The sequence below is a fragment of the Epinephelus moara genome, chromosome 10 (assembly GCF_006386435.1).
Source record: "Epinephelus moara isolate mb chromosome 10, YSFRI_EMoa_1.0, whole genome shotgun sequence".
Lineage (NCBI taxonomy): Eukaryota > Metazoa > Chordata > Actinopteri > Perciformes > Serranidae > Epinephelus > Epinephelus moara.
Genome location: NC_065515.1, coordinates 2,832,609 through 2,840,031, shown reverse-complemented (window position 1 = coordinate 2,840,031; position 7,423 = coordinate 2,832,609).

Below are 7,423 nucleotides of genomic sequence, written 5' to 3'. Positions count from 1 at the left end.
AGTGAGTTATTCTATTTTACTTGTGCATACAGCTCCTTCCTCAATAGAAGTGAATGCACTGTGGAGGCGAAGCGAGACCCATCCAAGATGGCGGCCGGCGAGGACGCGCTCAGGCACTCGATGCGGCGTCTATGTATATATGTCTATGGTGGATGGCGAGCAGAATCAAAGCAGCAGAAGTGGACACAGAAAGGTTTCTTCTTCATGTCAGATTCAGTTTCAGAGCTTCAGATGGTTTCAGGATGTGGACTGAGTTTCCACCAGAGTGCAACGAGCTGCTTAAATGTTTATTGAACCTTTACAGATGTGACACTGGACTCTATGTTGTGTCAGTGTTACATTCAGGTCCATGTGTCCGTCTGTTGCTTGTCATGGTTTGCTTTCAGCACTTTTTCAGCAGTCTGAACGTGTGAGTTTATTCTGAAGAACATTCTGAGCAGTGTGTCGTTGATCTGGACTCTTGCATGATAATATAAACATGCATTTTCATGAAGCAGCAATTTGTTGATCAGAGTATTAAAAACTTGGTTCATTTAGAACAGATAAAAAAAAATGTTATCAATGTGCGATTAAATGCAAGTTGGTCAATCAAATATTTTTATAACATGATGGAGATGAGTCGACGAGTCCTCATCCCAACTTGTCAGTCGGACTCCTCGTCTACATATGACGCACCAGGTGTCCTCTGGTGTCTGTTGTTGACCTTCTGGGACGCCGCGTCACTTTACGCCTGCTGCATCATGTCTTTTCAAAATAAACTTTTTTTTTTGTGGTGGAAAGTAACAAAGTACTTTAACTCACTTGGGTTCAGTTTAGAGGCACGTGACCTTTGTGACATATGAAGAGTTTATGAAATGTTCATTATGTTCAGTTTGTTCAGGTCCAGCTGAATTTATTAACAATAAATAAAGATAATCAGCAGATGGATCAATAATGAACAGAATCATTAGTTATTGGATCAAAATGAGCTCCAGCTCAACCACCGACAGTCACAGTCACCTCTTAGATCAGATGTAATAACATACTTTAACTTTATTTTACTGAGTTCACACTGAACAAACATATAAATGCAACTCTTGTTTTTGCCGCCATGTTTCAAATGTTGAAGATAAAAACTTTTTTTGCTGGATAAACTCAGAGTCTCACTCTGGTTGCAAATTAGTTCAAGTCCATTTTATCAACATTTTTCTGCCATTATAATAATGTTGTTTTTGGACATTTCAGTAACATTTTTTCCAGATATTTTATTAATATTTTTCGGACATGTTGACATTTATTTGGAAGTTTGTTGACATTGTTTGGACATGTCAATAACAGACAGGCTGAGATGTGAAACTACTGGGTTGTTATCAGCTCCCTGCAGCGTGAGGCCGTGCAGCATCCTGCTGTAACATGAGGTCATGGTGGTCACAGGTGGAGACGCTGGATGTGGACGTCCTGAGCTGGTGTGGTTACACGTGGTCTGAGGTTGTGAGGTTGGTTGGATGTACTGCTGTTGATACTGCTGCTGCCACCCTTTAATAGTACTTGAGTCAGAGTCCATGAGGAGCAGCGTCTGTTAGAAACTCTGACACATATTAACATCTAACAAACACGTTGACGTCACAGTGACAGTGTTACTGCAGAGACAGATTAAATGGTGGACGGACGGTGACCTCAGATCTGATCAGAAGTATTGATCAGGAGTGTGATGGACGATGACGACCAGCAGGTGGCAGCAAACACAAACAGGAAGTTCACAGCACAGAAAATCAAATGAACTCAAGCTTTAACTGAAATATTAAAACCTTGTACATCATATAACACACACACACACACACACACACACACACTGCTCAGAAAAACTGAATTGAATATTTAAATCTCATATCAGATCCTGATGAACGAAGTGTAAAATCTTTACTGATGTATGTTGTATAATTAGTTGAGAACAAAGTGATGTAACAACTAAGATCATCGACCCACTGAGAACTAGAGTCAAAGTCAGAGTCAAACATGTAAACCACAGGCTAATCCTGTATGACCTCCTGACAACATCTGAGCTCCTGATGAGTCGGAGGATGGTGTCCTGGGGGATCTCCTCCCAGACCTGGATCAGGACATCAATAAGCTCCTGGACAGTCTGTGGTGGACACACTGATACATAACGTCCCATAGGTGCTCAGCTGGATTTAGGTCAGGGGAACGAGAGGGCCAGTCAATGGCATCACTGCCTTCATCATCCAGGAACTGCCAACACACTCTGGACACATGAGGCCAGGTCCCACTGCACCAGGAGGAACCCAGGGCCCACTGCACCAGGAGGAACCCAGGGCCCTCTGCACCAGGAGGAACCCAGGGCCCTCTGCACCAGGAGGAACCCAGGGCCCTCTGCAACAGGGTATGGTCTGACAATTGCTCTCAGCAAAAAGCGAGACACAAATCTGAGGTCCCCAAACCAGGCTCCTTCCACCCTCCAGCTGCACTTTGAAATCAGAGAACAATTTGTGCCAAGTATGAGGATGCAGCTCTCACTTTGGTGATACAGGCACCAGATGACTCGTAGCAGTGACCCTGGTATCCCGTATTTCTGCAGTTCCCCCCACAGGTCTCCTCGGGGGAAGTGGTTGTAAGCTTTCTCCAAATCCACAAAATTCATGTAGACTGGATGGGCAAACTCCCACAACCCCTCCAGCAGCCCCGCACAGGTAAAAAACTGCTCCACTGTTCCACAGCTGGGACAGAATCTACATTGCTCCTCCTGAATCTGAGGTCCAACAGTCAGTCGGAGCCTCCTTTCCAGCACCCTGGAGTAAACTTTGCCAGGGACGCTGAGCAGTGTGATACCCCGATAACTGGAGCACACCCTCCGGTCCTGTTTTTTTAAAAATGGGAACCACCACCCCGGTCTGCTCCACAGTCACTGTACCAGACCTCCACGAGACACTGTGTCAACCAAGACAGCCCAACAGTGTCCAGAGCCTTCAGCATCTCAGGGTGAATCTCATCCACACATGGAGCCTTGTGCTGAGGTGCTTTCTGACTACCTCAGAGACCTCTGTCAGGGATATGGACGAGAGTTCCCCCGACTCATTAGACTCTGCCTCCTCCACAGTGGACTTGACGGCTGTGTATAGGAGTTCCTCAAAGTGCTCTTTCCACTGCTCGATAACACCCCTAGTCCTGGTCAGCAGTTCTCCTCCTCTGCTGAACACAGGCCTTGCTTTCCCGTCCTGACGAGTCCAACTATTTGTCAGAGCTTCCTTGAGGCCAACTGAATTCCTCCCACACCCAGGTTTTGTTTTGGCGACCACCACAGCTGCAGCTCTTCTGGCTACCCAGTACCTCTCTACTGCTTCAGGAGACCCCTGGGCCAGCCAGACCTGAAAGGCTTCCTCCTTCAGCCTGATGGCCTCCCTCACTGCTGGTGTCCACCAGCAGGTTCTCAGGTTGCCACCATGACAGGCACCGACAACCTTCTGACCACAACTTTTAGCAGCCGCCTCCACAATGGAGACTTTGTACATGGACCACTCAGACTCCATATCCCCAACCTCCCCAGATGCACAAAAAATTCTTCCGGAGTAGGGAGTTGAAGAGCTCACGGACAGGGGCCTCAGCCAGATGTTCCCAGTGCACACTCACTACACGTCTGGGTTTACCGGGTCTGTCCTGCAGCCTCCCCCGCCATCTGATCCAACTGGTGGTGATCAGTTAACAGCTCTGCTCCTTTCTTCACCCGAGTGTCCAAGACACACGGCCACAGGTCTGATGATACAACCACAAAGTTGATCATAGATCTTTGGCCTCGAGTGTTCTGGTACCAGGTACACTTATGACCCTCCCTGTGCTCCAACATGATGTTACGATCCATGACGGAGTCTTCTGAGTATCGCCTCTTACCCTGGACAACTCTGGAGGAGAAGTCCAGAAGAGTCCAGCGCCCCTCCAAGAGTTTGGTTCCAGACCCAACGCTGTGCTTAGAGGTGAGCCCAACTATATCTAGTTGGTATCGGCTCCAGAGGAAGGCCACCGGTTTATTTATTTATTTCCAAACATTATTCCCAAGATTAAAAATTAAAATTAAAAAAAATAAATAAAACAGAACAGGAGGAGGAGGGAGCGATGGAGATAATAAAGCAGAAGAAGAAGAATTGAAGCGTTCAGTCCTGTGGAAGAACATGAGAAGATCTGAGGCTTTACAGACTGAAGGAAGTTCATATCCGTGTTTTCTTACCCCCCCCCACCTCTGACCCCCCCAACACGGCGGACCGCTGACACGCAGCTGAACAAAGAGGGATTGTGGGTAAAAAAAGAAATGCTGGCACGCCAGCTTGGTTCAGCTCTCACAGGCTGTCAAACAGGAAGCAGAAAGTTTTACCATAATCCTGCAACACAGACTGTGTGTGTGTGTGTGTGTGTGTGTGTGTGTGTGTGTGTGTGTGTGTGTGTGTGTGTACAGAATAACAGAAACAGTCACACTGTGTTCAGCAGCAAGTTTCTGTCGTTCACCTGAACATAAACACACAACACATCAACTACGACTCCCACGATGCATTTCACCCACAGATATCCAATCAGAGAGCTTCACATTCTGCCGAGAATCTAAAGACTGAACTTTGTTTCCAGCTTCGGTTCAAACCTGACGCAGATTTTATCTCAACTTTCAGGAAGTCATTGAATGAAAAATGTGAATGAATTCTGTCTCCGTCTGCGGCCGCACTGAGAACTCTGCGAGCAGGTTAACGGAGACAAACAGCAGGTGGCGCTGCAGAAGACGAGGTTGCAACAAGATGACGTCATGAAAAGAGCGCCAGTCAGACTTCAGACGAAGGACAACAGTGGACGTATGATAACAGAGACACGTTGGACCAGCTGATGTTGACGTTAATGTTCCAGCTGCATGTCAACAGAAACGTTAAACATCCGCAGACGAAGACGACGTCGTTATTTATTCACTGAATCTGTTTCATCGTCACGTTCAGGTTTGTCGATACACAAACTTTACCCATCCCCAAAGACACAAAAGTTCCTTCTGATATGTTGAGATTTCTTTTTATTTTTTGGATAATTTGCATAAAAACATGTGGATGAAGAAAACTTGTGTCTGATTCTGACGTATCCTCGCACAACGCTGCGTATGATATCCTACAAATTGGCGCCCCACGAATGATGTCACATCTTTAACTCATGACAAGATTTTCTGGCAGTCCGTGTTTTCACTGTTATAGACAGGGGGCGCTGTTACACATCTTGTGAAATAGAACAGCACGGCTGTGTCCACAAACAAAGGACGAAGAAGATCTGCTGGAAACCAGAAGAAGATGTTGCAGTTTACAAACTGAACATGAAAATGCCGGCGCCGATGGAAACATTTACAGTTTCTGAAGCCGTGGAGACGTTGATGGACTCAGACTGCGGCACTTCCTGTTTTGATCAACATTGTGAATCTGATTGGGCGAAGAAACAAACGAGTTTGGTGGGACGAAACGAGATCTCCACGACGGGGACAGTGACACACGGACGAGACGACCACAGAGGAGACGGAGACGACAGAACACTGAACGTGACAACGTGCTCCTCTGAACCTCATTACAACATTACTTCCTCTACAGCTGATTTCTTCAAAATAAAAGTCTTTTCCCTTCCATCAGTCCCCTCCTTCTTATCTCCTCCTCCTCCTCCTCCTCCTCCTCCTCCTCCTCCTGTAAGGATGATGGACAGTTCAGAGGACTCCTCTCTCAGTTCTTTGATTCAGTTTTAATCTCCTTGAAGATTTTTTTATTTCTTTTTCACCTCCTTTGTCTTCTTTCTTTCCTCCCTCTCCTCTAACATCTGCTCTCCTCTAATGTCTCCCATCCTTGTCTCCTTTCCTCGGATGTCTCCTCTCCCCTATCGCCTCCCCTCCTTGTCTCCTCTCCTCTCCTCTAATGTCTCCTTCCCTCCTCTCTTCTGTCTGTCTGTCTTCCATCTGTCCTTCCCTCTGGTGCGTCTCCTCCTCTCGGGCTCTTTGTGTCTCAGAATAATTCTGAACATTGAATCACTCATTGATCCTGATTGAATCAATAAAGCCGATGATCAGTGAGTGACGACGTGGAGCTCAGGGTACGTTCACGGTCACAGGCTGTGAATGAATTACGTTGAGACGTCTGAAGGTTTCCATCAGATCACTGACTGAACGAGTTTTCTTCTTTCTATCATTCACGAAAGCACAGCGAGCAGCGAGGACGGATTCAACTTCCTGTTTCACCCTGAGGACGTGAGGACACATACAAACCTGATGGAGTGTCTCGCGTCCTGTTGGACTTGTGTCTCTGTAGAAGTTGTCAGATTCAAACAGACTGAGAGTATTAGAACAAATCTAGTTTAAGTTTAACAGCATTAAAATATATTGCATAGTTTGACATCATAAGTCAGTTTGGTGTGACCTCTGACCCCTGAGACATCAGATCAGGGTTAATAGAAAAAGCACTTGACTTTTTGTTTCTCGTGTCTGAAGAGGAATAAAAACAGTGCAGTAACGACCTGGACAGAGGTCGTCATCTTTCAGTAAAGACGTGTCTCGTCTGCAGAGCAGATGATAAATCATCAGATCATTAGATGATATTTAAGAATGTTTTACAGCAGCTTCCTGTTTACTGGGCGCCGTTTCCTGGCGTGTTGTGACTGGACTTGAGTGGAACATATGGCTGTGCTCCTCCTCAGAGGTGAAGTGATGTTTTTGATATTTGGGGACTTTGGCGAGGCCAGCAGGGAACATATTGGCTGAGCTCACCAAGGTGTGCTAATGCCTGGTGGGCAACTACTTTAAATGCTAATTCAGCCGCCGCCTTCGTGCTGCACCCTCAAATATCAGCTAACTACCTCCAGCCAATCTCTTCCTCCACATTTCCTCCTCCTCCGCTCGGCTGCTTCCCGCCGAGTGACCGCCGCAAACAAACACAACGTGGCTGTCAGACCGTTAATCCGGAGATGGCGTGTTTGTCTCGTGTGCTGCTCGACGAGCAGTCACGCGTGTTTGACGTGTTTGAGGGGGAGAAGAAGAAGAGGCAGAGAGTAGAAGAAGAGGAGAGTCTCAGCATGCGGCTAATGGCCGTCCGGCTGACAGGTCCATCATGGATTTAACCGGCCGCCTCGGCTGCTTTGCATCCGGCTGACAGCTCCGGAGCTTCTGCCTAAAAGGCGGATTATGCAAACGTTCGGTTCACTGGCCTCCATCAGCGACCCCCCCGGGCCGCTTCGTCCCGCAGGGCGCCGCCAGGTAATTCTGTCCACGTCAGATGAGACGTAAATAATCGGCCATTTTCAGCCGCCGGCTGATAATTAACCCTTTAATTCTCTTTGAAATGACGCTAATTGGTCACGAGCAGGAAACATCTCCACACACACACACACACACACACTGTACACACACACACACACACACACTGTACACACACACACT